Below are 13824 nucleotides of genomic sequence, written 5' to 3' on the forward strand. Positions count from 1 at the left end.
GGAAGGATCAGGGACTTCAGGTACGTGATGCGGCACGGGAGGGGCATGCAGCGCCTGTTTCTAAACAGGACAGCTATTTTACAGGCAGCTCGCTTGGCGATCTGGTTGACCATTGTCGTCCACTTGAGATCTTGGTGGTGTGTTCACTGGGTGCCAGTATTATGCCCCATTGTGTTGCTAATGGATTGCTGCAATGAGTCACCAAGTCTTGGTGTCTGGACTGATTACCTATACTCATGCACTAGTTGCCCACTGTGCTGATTGACTCATTCCATGAAGTGATACGTTGACTTATATTGTACTTTTTCATACCACACATTATACTAAATTTCCAAAATAGCATTCCGTATGCACCCTCAAAGTACTTTGAAGACTGTCGACGTTGGGTTCTGATTTACTGTTATTCACTGCTAGTTCATGATAGCAACTTCAGTTCCACATCATTTTGAAATAGCATCACCATAATAATCTACTTTCAAAGTACTAGGTACTTCCAATAGCAGTATTCCGTGCAGTGTGACTTACATTTTGACACAATGCCATATGAGTGGTTCACATTGCCTTTTCAACTAGCATTACAAGTCCAAATTAGCATTCTAACGAGCATTATATGACCGAGTAACTAGCAATGCTAAAAGCATTTTGAGCTAAAATAACTAGCATTACCCGCCGAGGCCTAGGTACGGTACGGTACGGGAGACGGTGTCGTATTACCCTCGATCGTACCTGTCCCGTACCTATCCCCTACCGTACTGTGCCATCAAAGACGGTTGGCCACAATGCATATTCAAATAGGGCTTTCAAATGCAAGATCACAATGTGAAGCAACTTGGAAGAATTAGTATGTATGCGAAATGTATCGGGGATGCATGCAGGGCGCGCGATAGTGCGGGTTCGAATCCCATTTTAGGCCACGCCGTTTTTTTCCTATGTTTCGCGTCACCTTATTCGATGAAATCAATGAGGGAGGGCGAAAACAATAAAAATGCCATCCAAAAAAAACAGTGTACGTGCATTGCATTTGTGTACAGTGAAGCGACGCGGCACTGTTCATATACATTGACATGTACAATGTACATGAATACATGAGTGTATCCCCTCTGCCATGCTTGTGGTCCAAACACAGGCGGCATGATGATTGTGTGACTTGCGGCCCAGCTTATTACACAGTACACACACATGTACATGTGTGTGAGATGAGATAACAATCATGTTCCGTTTGGGTTTAATAATACATTTTCCGATTTTCTGGGTTTGCACTAAATGTATTTTCCAAAAAAATGTTGTTCCGTTTTTTTATTTTTAAACTCCGGGTGTGAAATACATGCGCGCGGGGGACGCGAAACACAGATAAAAAAACGGTGTGGCCTTATGTCTTTAAAAAAAGGAATTTTTTAAAGAATTTATAACATCCCTATGCTTTTTTTTGTCTAGGTACATCAAGGCAAAAAAGCATAGCGTAGGGCCCTGAGCTTCCAAGCTCTCTCATCGCCGAAGTCGCAACTTCTAAGTTCGTAAATTTAGTTATATGTACATAATGTATAGATTGAGGAAATACATGTATAACGATATGTAGAGCCGAAGAATATATTGCAATTACATACCAGTATAAGTACCGGTATAAAAACCGAGGTCCCGTAGGCATGGGCGGGTAATGCTAGCATCATAGCTGGCATTATAGTCCCTTTTTTCCAGGCGGCATAATGCTGGCATTATACCACCATCTCGAATGCAAAATTGGCATTACAAGCATAATTGCGGGTCGACAACAGTGTCATGCATGAAGCTGGCTAGGTCCAGTTCCGAAATTCGTGCATCTGAACCCGTCCGGCTTCGTCCGGAGACCTGACGCTGCAACTCAACCTTTTAGTGAATTGTTTCAGACAACATGCTCACTGCTCTTTAAGTTTTTTTCTTCGACGCTTCGGCCTTGCTCCAAGACGGCCTTCTTAAATCGACTTTTCCAACTTTCAAACTGGCATTATGGAGTAGTGTGAGCATTATAAGTGGCATTATATCCTCATATTATGAGCATTGCCTTAAGGTGGCAGCCTGGTCGTAAATCACTGAAAAATCGAATTTGTCAATTCATATCGAGTGCTACATCAGTTGAAAGAGCATGAACAGCTGCAAAATCTCTGAAAATCTTGTCTGGATCTGACCAGCCGTTCAAGAGTTATGGCCGAAAATGTGCCCTTGCAAGGAAAGATTTTTTTGTTGCACGCTGTCATTTGTTGGCAGCACTGTATTTGAATGTGAGCAGACCGTGCACAACTTGTCGTATCATGGAAACACGCGAAAGTGTGCAGAATTTTGCTCCAAGTCCAAAAAAGTCCAAAATATCACGTTAGTTTTTCCGGCCTGGAAAGCCTGTCAGTGAGGCGCAAGAACTTTGAAATCATGTACAGAGGGCCGGCATAGTGGCAGTAGTTTGTGGTGCAAATTTCACTCAAATCCATTACGAGACACCAAAGTTACGGTCAATTGAATGCCATATGAAATTTAGGACCAGGCTGCTACCTTAAGCATTATCGCACAAATAACTAGCATCACCCGCCCATACCTAGTCCCCGAGGTTTTTATAACTGGTATGTAATTGCAATAAATCCTGAATTGTTATACATATGTTGACCTTCACTTTCCCTAAAAAGGAGTATTTTATCAACAGGATTTATTGGCCTTAGTGGTATATTATAAACAGTACATTTTATTGGGTCAAAAGTCGATAAACACTATTTATAAAATACTCCTTTTTAGGGAGAAGTGCAGTGCTACATGATAAAATGCAGTGGTATTTATTGAGTAAAAGCCAATTTATTTCAATTTGATACTGTTAATGGTGTGGTCACTAATGACTGTGGTTATTTTATCAAAGGTCATTATATTTTTAATGAATAACATAGATCAGTAATGCTTACCTGCGGCAGGTCATTTGTTTTTGCAAATAACGACAGCTTTGGCAGGACACTGTACTGGGATATTCTTATAACAAGACAGAGAAGAAGAGTGTGTTGAAGAAGTATCGTTGTTCCAGACTGTAATGTTTTATCCCAATTGGTTGTTTAAATGTTTCATGAAATCCTGCACACATGTACCGCCAGCTTCCTGGGGTGTTATGAGATCGTACTTATACTTTCCATTGCTTGGAGCGCAGATTAATAGAGCTGAAGTGTTCGTTTGTTTACCCCAGCTATTTCCACTGATAAGGTAGGTTCCCGAGGCATCATTGCAATTGAAATGTTCTGCGAAGAGAATAAAGAGTAAAAACAACCGAGATGATCCTCTCAAGAGTTCAATGATGACTTTATTACGATACCTACGCAAACAACGTAACTGTAGAAGCTTCTGGGGCGAGCCAGGGTCCACAGCGCTTTAATTCGGTGTATGTATGTATGTATATGTGTGTGTGTGTGTGTATGTGTGTGTGTGTGTGTGTGTGTGTGTGTGTGTGTGTGTGTGTTTTTGATTTAGCCACCCACACTAGTAGCAAGTATTACCTTCACTGGGGGCAGGGGTAACTGCAGTTGGATCCCGGGACGGATACCCTGATGCCGTCAATCCTTTTTCTGCACCTTGTCCTCACCCACTTACTGAGGTGTGGTGAGCCCATAAGTGGGATCATTTTCAAGTCCACCCAGAGTTTTGGGGATTTCAGGGGGTGTCGGCCGTTGGGCGGGTCAATAGCCAATTGAGCCATCTTTCCAAGATTCCTTTTGAGTCTCTCTCCCCTTTCCCGGGGAGACCCACGTGACCAGTTTTGGCAGTGAGCAACAAGCAAGTGTGTGTGTGTGTGTGTGTGTGTGTGTGTGTGTGTGGCCAAAAAAGGCCACTTCATAGCTGTGTGGTGTAGACCAGGCTGAATAGTGGCGGTCAATTCTTCAACCTTGCAAGCTGTTGAATGGTGCAATCCCAGCACAAGCTGCTATGGCTTCTGCTGTAGCATCGCTATCATCGCCTCCGGCGATGGGCGTCCAATGGTCCAATGGTGTGTGTGTGTGTGTGTGTGTGTGTGTGTGTGTGTGTGTGTGTGTGTGTGTGTGTGTGTGTGTGTGTGTGTGTGTGTGTGTGTGTGTGCTAGTTCGGTTGGTGGGTACACTTATGCCTGATTGTGTTGGGTCTGTTGCCAACGGGCTCGGCTACTTGAAGGTGTGATGTTGTACCTACCACCTTTGTTGGTACCAGGGTTCATATACTTTCTATTTGAAGTACACATACCTGTTAACCATGGACCGCTTCTGGCTAGATTAACTCTTTTGTAATCAATGGTGCTAGTTAAGCTTATATCAGATCCATTCTGATTTAGCCACCCACGCTAGCAGCACGTATTACCTTCACTGGGGGCAGGGGTAACTGCAGTTGGATCCCAGGACGGTAGGCCTTGACAGATTATGCAAGCATAATTTTTCGCATAATTCCCATCAAAATCGAATAATCGCATAATTCGAGGCAATTTGCATACGAATCGCATAAAATTGGAATAATCCGCCTGTTCACATCAAATTCCATACAGTTGTACTGAATCGTACCGCATCCAACAGGGCCTCGTTTTGCTTAGCCGGACCTGTGTAAGCTTCAAACTTAATCTTTTGGTTTTTTGTAATCAGTTGTCTACTCTCGCACTCAGTTCGTAAATTATCCACTGTGAAAGTACTGATCATTTCAGGGAGAAGTCTGATGAAAACTGGACTCTCCCACGACATCTTCAATGACCTCCACAGCACCGACAGTCTTCACTAAACTGTAGCAAACAGAAACCGAGCATGAGAACAGAAAGCCATCAATGCATAATTTCACTCTTTGAATCCATAGCTCGGAAGGATACCTTTGTAAGACGTATTTCATCATCAGCTGTGGCCGTCCATCACTGCCATACCATGGAAGCCAACGGGAAAGCATCGACGGTTGGCGCGGTCGCCAAATCAATAGTTGCATTGTGCGCATTCAACTACAATAATGTGATAATATGAAAGTCAGAATAGTCCAGTGTCTGGTCCAGAGCTGGGTCAGCGACCCGGTGGGGGGGGGGGGGGGGGGTACGTGGACCCATTTGGCAAAAGAATACCGGGTCGCTTGTGACCCGGTTGGGAATACATATCCTACATATACATGTACTTTGTACATCACGGTGTCCTAATACATCACGGTGTCCTAATAATTATATTTACGCGTCTCTGCTGCACATACAGTAGGCTAGTGGCGCTTGAACGTACCCGGCTCTGACCCTGTTGGAAGATTTGTGCCAGGCACGCATGTACTCGGTTGGTTTGAAATCCTAGAGCAAACGCTGAATCCTATGTCCAACTCTACTGCTTCAGGATATGTAGGGTTGCACGATGCGTAGCTAAAATTGATGCGAATTTCCACTGATAAGTGTCACCAGAAATCCCTTTGGAAACTAATGCCAAATTTGAATTCTAGGCCAGGACATGAAGGCAATAATCGAGAGCCCAACACACCCAATCTACAACCAACAGACATGGATTCGTTTTTACAGAAACGTTTTTTTCTAGAAATTATCATTCTTCTAATCTGGTAGACGAGTAAAGAGAATAATATTATTCCCACTAGCTATGCAGAAGACGTCACTTCCGTAACGTCTGGCGCTAGCCAGGGTCCACACAGCTTTAATTTCGTGTTTGTTTGTTTGTTTGTGTCACGCCTGGCGCTATCCCGTATCTATCCCGTACCGTACCATCAAGACCGTAGAGGCCTGGCATATACATGTATGCAGGAGTGCATAACCCCCTGGGGTTATGTACTCTTGGGGGTTATGTACTCTTGGGGGTTATGTACTCTTGATGTATGTATGCGAAGTGTATCGGGGGAATGCATGCAGGGCGATAGTGCAGTAACGTATGGCGCTAGCCAGGGTCCACAAAAACTTCCTCCGTTAACAAAAACTTCGTGATGGATTTTGATGGATAAGAAAACGCTTAGAACAACTTTCCTTAGCCACGAGACTCACGTCGGACTGCAGACTTCTGAAAGAATGCATGGTCAATCAGCAATCGAATCTGGGCTTTGCGCAGGTTGAACAAGAACCTGAATTCAGAATTATTTGATTGCGCCGTGCTATCGCAGCAGCTGCTTGTTTCTTTTGCTCAGGGTCCTACGCTATGCTTTGTTGCCTAGCTCATCATGCATGTTATTCGAACAGATGGAAACTTTTTGCAATACAATGATGTAGCCGATCAGTTCGTTGTGGTATGGTTGGGCATTGTAGCCGTCATGGTCGACGTAAAACACTACATGACGATGTACATAATTGCAGTGTCCATCGTGATCAGGATTTTAAAATTGCGACCAGTATGGCTGCATGGACTGTGTCTTGGTCTTGGGGTTTGACACATGGGGATGTTAGGGGGCGTTCGAATTGTCTTCCTACTGTTCAAGCAATTTTTTTAAAGAGGTTAGTTGATGTGTCCCATTAGAACGGTTTCTATCATTTTTAGAGTTGTTCCGAGTGGAATTGTCACGAAGCTATTCCAAACTCTTCGGAACTAATCCATTAATTTTCTCCCATCGGATGAGCTTGTGGAGTTTCGAGGAGTGTCGTTTTTCTGAAGAGGCCAATAAGGCCACCTCTTCAGAAAAACGAAGCTCCTCGAAAAGTCAAAGAGTGACAATTCGAACGCGCCCTTGGTTGTCTTACAGGGGTGTGAGCCCACCTCTAGCCTGGGCACCGGGAGAAAAGCTAGCTAGCTCAATCGACTAAACTGTTGAGTGACGATGACCCATACCTTGAATTGGTTAGCTGTGCCATGTTTTTTTTGCAGTCAGATGTGCGACCGCTAGGGGGGGGGGGGTGACTTCTCGGTTCGCAGTCAAGTGCGGTACTGGAGTCTTCAACACCATCCCACGGAGTATGACTATGACAGTATGAGCTGCCTGATAACAACGCGTATCCGCTAGTACTACATAGTACAAGTAGGACCGCTACCCTCAGATTGTCCCGAGATGCCAATGCATAATGTGAAAATTAATGCTCTCTGCGATCCACTTCGGACATGCATGCAAACACGGTCTGATACTTTGAAAGCAGGCAGGTAACCTGGGAGGTATCCATGGTTCCCATGAACCCCACACGTCGGCTCAAAAGCTTGCCAAGCAAAGAACACACAAAGAACACAGTATAAACTGTCAGGTCAGGACACTCTGGTCGGATGAGCTAAGGCCGTTAGAATACACTACGACTCGCGGCTCGCGTTCACACTACTGTCTAGCTCAAGTTTGATCAGATTCTGACGGTTTCGGGTCACGTGATCCGAACGCGAGCCGTGCCGTGAGCAAATCCAGACTTGGGCTTTCGAGGGCAGGTCAGCGTTTCCCCCCGAGCTCTGCCGTGAGACGGAGCACGTGATGTGAGACGCGAGGCACGTGCCGTAGTGTAATAACGGCCTTAAATGTGCCCCACCACCACACTCCATTACTCACCCCAGTGGCTGGAGATATGTGGATTTTGCGGAGAAAAAAAACACAGTATGTCGGCAACTACCAATAAAAATTATTACTACGACATAAAAGACAATGCTTTAGTGAAGAATGCCTGCTATCGTCATGAAAGCAGAAAGCATCAGAAAAATAGCAAATTGACATGAAAATATCAAGACGAGGATGAGCAAATCTGCCTGCAGATAAGATGAAAAATGGGGGGGGGGGGGGGTAGCACATCCACGTTCCAACGTGTCATGATCTTAAAACTGAAAGCGGAGCTCAACACAGCTAGGGAAATACATTCACTGGCACACCCACACTCCACACGCGCGTACGCACACACACACACACACACACACACACATACACACACACACACACACACATACACACACACACACACACACGCACACACACACACACACAACCAAAGAAAAAGTAAAATCTCTAAGAGGGACATGGGAGAATTTCAAATGTCTAAGGATTAAATTATGGTTGTAGAGCATAATAATGCTCAGTTGAGTCTGCCACTCTCAAACAGTGGAAGGAGACGACCTGAAAGAGGAAAGGTTCATCGAATAAAGTCTGCATCATTATCACGGCAAAGAGTCAAAGAATCAAGTGTGCTTGTGCACAACGTTTTTTCGGCCTGTCAATTGGTTTGCAGTGCGACTCAGACGAATGCAGTGACTAACGTCATTGCCATGGCAACTGCAGAATCACAGTTTCAAGTACAGCGTATTGGTGACTGACTGTGAGATTGTGATAACAGCCAGTCTTGGACAGCAAAAAAAAAGAAAAACAAAAAAAAATGAAGTCATCACGGAATTGCGAAACGGCTCCTCCATGGGCATGGGGAAAGATGGGCATAACTACATGTAGATGGACAAATCACGGGGATAGCAAGAATGCCGTGACCGCAATTGCAGCAGCTGACTGAATGATTTTTAAATATTCGGCCAGTCGGTAGTCGTGCTCACTGTTCAGCCTCCCTGCAGAGAAGATCAAAACAAAACAAAAAACAATAGAAAACAACAGAAAGGCTCAATAATGATTCATAAGATTCTGACGTTCTAGCCTTGAGTAATGAAAGGTCGCATGAAACGTTTGCCAACGTTTTCCCAAGAAGGTGCTCAGCTGCTTTAGCTATATCCGTAGTCATTACAGAATGCGAGCATGATTGTGCAGCTGTGCTGCTACCAAGTTCCAATTGGGTAAATGTGACCAGGCACAAGGAGCACAATATGGATTGTGCCAGTCATTGTGAGATGTGATGTGATGTATCCTTCTCAGCCTGGTCCACTGTTACGTATGCACAGTCTGGTCCACTGTTACGTATGCACTGCCTGGTCCACTGTTACGTATGCACTGCCTGGTCCACTGTTACTTATGCACAGCCTGGTCCACAGTTACGTATGCACTGCCTGGCCCACTGTTACGTATGCACCACCAGATCTACTGGATTATTTCCCATGGTACACGTAGTGGGTGCTGTGAGCTGTGAGCTCCTCCAGGAACTGAGACGACATTTAACTCTATTTGTTTCGATCACGGTACAGTACCGAGAGAGAGAGTGAGGTGTGGTGCCTGATGGCTTCCACTGACGTATGCATGACTGCTGAGACCTATTTCTCGTGCTCGAGACCTTTTTCGTATATTAGAAGTACCCACTACTGGCATGATTACACACATTCACTCAGTGCATTTTCAAAGGAGATTTAAAGTGACTGCTTCACATTCATTAGTAGAGTGGACACACACACAGAGAGAGAGAGAGAGAGAGAGAGAGAGAGAGAGAGAGAGAGAGAGAGAGAGAGAGAGAGAGAGAGAGAGAGAGAGAGAGAGAGAGAGAGAGAGAGAGAGAGAGAGAGAGAGAGAGAGAGAGAGAGAGAGAGAGAGAGAGCAAGAGGAAGAGCAAGAGAGAGAGAGAGAGAGAGAGAGAGAGAGAGAGAGAGAGAGAGAGAGAGAGAGAGAGAGAGAGAGAGAGAGAGAGAGAGAGAGAGAGAGAGAGAGAGAGAGAGAGAGAGAGAGAGAGAGAGAGAGAGAGAGAGAGAGAGAGACTTCCTCTACTAGGCTCTAGTATGATGTCAAATACAATGGGATCCACAAACGCAGTGCCAGTGTAGATCTACTACTTCTGCCGAAGACAAGAAAAAGCTTCTCAAGCTAATACTTGTACTCGTATTCCATGAAGTAACCGTTTTGATGTCACAAACATGACATTGTGTCAGTGAAACTGCCTCGTGACAACAAATCATTGCATTTCCATCTTGGGGAAGACTGACTGACGGCAACGCGGTACAGATTGTTCAAATCATCCCATTTCAATTTAGTTGCAGTGAAGTGAAACACTGTGTACACTACATGTATGGCGGTGTTTCTGTGCGTCTTGAGTGTGCACAAACGACCTTATTCCTCGTATTACTAATAGATTATTGTCCCCACCGTCACCTGTTCACAGGTCTTTGAGTGGATGGATTTTCATTGAGCATCACATTCGTTGAGAACTTGGTAGTTGTGTGCTCCCATGCATCATTACGGTAATAAGCGTATCCTTGTGCTATCTATTTGTTGCAGGTGTGCTGGTCTTCAGAAGCTTGCGGAACTGAGTGCTGCTGAACATTTGCATGGCCATGAGCAATGGTGAAGCTTGCTATTGCACTCTCAGCATGTGCTAGTATTATGCTGACTACTGCACTATGTTACTCTCTTACACTACTACATGTATGTAAACGTGCGTGCATCCGCCCACGTATGCATTCGTTTCGTATAATTATTTGTTATCCCTCTTGACTTCACGTGTAAATAGGTGGACGTTTGCATGGCTGTTGGAGTTGCGTGTGTATTGTGTCTCTACTCTTTTCTTGCTGTTTTCTTGGCGTTGTATAAGTTTGTGTGTGTGTGCGCGCACAATAATTTGAAAACAAATAATTAATCCTTGGCTCTCCATTATTCTCTTTCGATTCTTGGTCTTTTTTCTAGGTATATTCTTGGCATTGTGTGGGTGTGTGCATGTGTGTGTGTGCGTGCACAATACTTTGGCAACACTACATGATTGAGATATTGTAATTTGCAGCGTCTGCGAAGAGACCACTTGATTTGAGGATGGTGTTTGTAGGGTTTTTCATGTAATGAAGTGGCTGCAGTGGCGCCCCAATACTTATTTTTTTATCTTGAGAAATGAATGATGTAAAGGGTTAAAGGGAGAGGCCGTTTTCTGGTTAATATTCACTGCTTACAGCAGATCCTATGTCTAATTTCGAACTCTGGATAGGGCATGCCTAATTGGCTGGACTTTATACAGGGAGTGTTGTCCACATAAAGACTCTTTATAGTTGATTTCAAAGTTTGGACTCTGTACAGTTGATTTTGGACCAATGGACTCTATATAGGGGTGAAGCCAATTGGCTGGACTCTATACAGTGATGTCCATCTAAACTTTGAGCTCACAGTTGATTCCAAGTTTGGACTCTGTACAGTGGATTATGGACCGATGGACTCTATATAGGGGTTGGACATCATATAGGGGCTGGACGCTCTACTGAGTCCAACATATATGAGAAGTCGGGTGGTAGCGAACCACGGCGAACTGAATAATAAGGAGAGAAACAAAGAGAGTACTGCAAGGGGAGGGCTGACGAAAATGGTGAGATTATTTAGGACGAAGAAGCTGAAGCTTGAACTCCTTAATGTCTGTGCATGCTTTAAGGCTAGTTGGCAGGGAAGACCAGAGAGTGTACGCAGAGAAGATAGGAGATTTCAGAAACAGGGAAGTATTGGCACGGGGTAATGAGAAGGAATGACGTGTTGATCTGGTGGGCACAAACCAGTTATACTTAGCAAAGTGTTTTGGAGCCAGGTCTAATAAGATCATGTGTACAAGGATGCAAAGATGTTGCTGGTGTCGCTCTAAAAGGGGAGATACTGAAGCTAAACTGTAGAGACGTTGGGAGGAGAATGTTAGATTTTTGCGAAACAGGATTTTTAGAAGCAGACGCTGGTGTATGTCCAGAGTTTGAACAAGGGCCTGAGACAGACCGCATCACGCAGTGTCACAGTAATCAAATATAGGTAGAATATACGACGTAAAGAACAATTTTCGGCAATGGTCATTTAAATGGTGGCAGTGCGGTTGCAACATGCCAAGGGAGGAGCTAGCTCGCTTGCATACTGACTGGACCTGTGGGGACCAGGACATATGGCTGTCGAATATAACACCAAGGTGTTTGTGTTCAAGAACAATTTTAACGTTAGCATTGGCTCCTGGAAAGTGCAACGGCTGAGTAGGCGGCGATGGGCTGATGAACATTGCTTCGGTCTTCGTGATGTTGGGCCTCAGCTTCCAAGCTTCCATCCATGCTATGGTGGAGTTAATGCCGGTCTGCATGGAGGTAATGAGGTTGGCCCATGGTTAGAGTTCCGGTCTGAAAGACGGACAGAACATATGAAAGCAACATGTACTTTCATGTTAATCATGGCGGGTCAGAAGACAGCAAATAAGAACGTGACTGCTGCGTTCTGTAAACAATAATACCGTGCTAGGCTAGAACCCTGACCGGCCAGTTCTTTGGCGTCCTACAGTACTGTACACCATTCTTATTTTCATGTTCAGTCAGACCTTGCTTATCCGGTTATCTTTCATCCCGATCCCTCGCCATCCGGAAGAAAATAACAGGTTACAGATTTACAGCATGCGTCGTGCATCCAACATACTGTATAGCAGGAAATTTGCGGACGGAAATATTTTCCGAAAAAGCCGAATTTCGACCTTTCGCACGGATTATATTTTCGTACAGTGCTTGATGCTAAATGCACGTGTTGGCATGCGGTACGCATGGATAGTGCACAGTGTACGTAACTTCACAGGAACAAATTTTAGTACAGAATTAATTTTAGTGCAAAAGAGGCTGTGTACGAAATCGTACGAAAATAAATTTCGTCCGAAGGTTTTCTCCTATACAGTAACCGGTGTTCGATTATCCAGTTCCCTCGCCCTCGCCCTCGCCTACTAGTATCAAGAGATTGTTTTGTGGAAAATGGATGCGTGCCGTTAAGTGAGGTCTGACTGTACAACAGTCTACCTCAATCATGTTCATTAACTAACCCACTGTTCCTGTCTGATCCTGGGCTGCCTGCCTGCCTTATCCTGGGCTGCCTGCCTGCCTGATCCTGGGCTGCCTGCCTGCCTGATCCTGGGCTGCCTGCCTGCCTGATCCTGGGCTGCCTGCCTGCCTGATCCTGGGCTGCCTGCCTGCCTGATCCTGGGCTGCCTGCCTGCCTGGTCCTGGGGCTGCCTGCCTGCCTGATCCTGGGCTGCCTGCCTGCCTGATCCTGGGCTGCCTGCCTGCCTGATCCTGGGCTGCCTGCCTGCCTGGTCCTGAGTTCCCTTTAGGAGCGGACCGGGTAAATTAAATTTATGTTTACTTGCTAAAGTCTAGGCACACTTGAGTCAATTCTTCGCTCCTCGTAGCAAAATATGCTACATTTGGTGCAATATTAGCTACTTTATGCGACCTTGTGTCAAAAGGACCAAAATATGCGAAAATATACGCAAGCATATTGGGGCCCTCCCTAGCAGATGCAGTGCCTAAACGGTGGGAGGTGAGTAGACCAGACCCACCACCAAGTGGTCAAATACCGAAATCCCATAAGCTGCATCCATGTTACTCTCGTGCCAGGCCACGAGTTCCCAATTAACTGTGGGTCGAAGCACGGCTGGAAAAATTCCTTCCGCTTCCAAGCAGGACTTGAACCTGGTACCATTTGTTTCTCAATCATGGTCTTAGACCATCCCACTATGCCTGCCTACCTGCGCCGTTTTCACATGCTCTGCACCAAATACTAGTGTTACTATCCACGACTGTCACAAGATAATACTCAGTCAGAAAGTGTGATCACAGGGCATCGTTCCGTGTTTTCTTCTATTTTTACATTTCATTACTGGCTCAGTGCCCGAGCTTGCAAACCATAGACTCTGGCTCAGCGCCCGAGCTTGCAAACCCTGGACTCTGGCTCAGTGTCCGAGCTTGCAAACCCTGGACTTTGCTACTGGGAAAGAATGCTCAGACACCAAGCTAGAGAGCAGTCAGGATCCCAGCGCAGGTCGTCCATCACTTTCTCATATAATTATAATTATTAGACCATCACCCCCCCCCCCCTCCCGCCATACACACACACATACATATTCCTTCTCCTCGCCATCGACCCAGCCCAACCCAGTGAAATACTGGATGACAAGGAGATCAATCCTTCATGTAAAACTCACCGGAATGTCTTGTGTATCGATTTCTTCTTATCGGGATTGAGGCGGAGCGCTATCTTCTCCAACTCGGCCAGTGTGACTTCGTGTATTGTACTTTTGTCCACCGCCCATCTTATAACACCATACAG

At 45.3% G+C, this 13824-nt stretch overlaps 1 long non-coding RNA gene across 1 annotated transcript; it reads right to left on the minus strand.

The window, feature by feature from the left end:
* Positions 1–10868: 10868 nt before the first annotated feature.
* LOC135819808 (uncharacterized) lies at positions 10869–13824 on the minus strand. Its single transcript, XR_010553986.1, has 2 exons — positions 13700–13824; positions 10869–11858 (listed from the first exon to the last, which is right to left on the minus strand). It is a non-coding gene; the product is annotated as an uncharacterized LOC135819808 (long non-coding RNA).

This window comes from Sycon ciliatum, chromosome 6, assembly GCF_964019385.1.
Source record: "Sycon ciliatum chromosome 6, ocSycCili1.1, whole genome shotgun sequence".
NCBI classification, from domain to species: domain Eukaryota; kingdom Metazoa; phylum Porifera; class Calcarea; order Leucosolenida; family Sycettidae; genus Sycon; species Sycon ciliatum.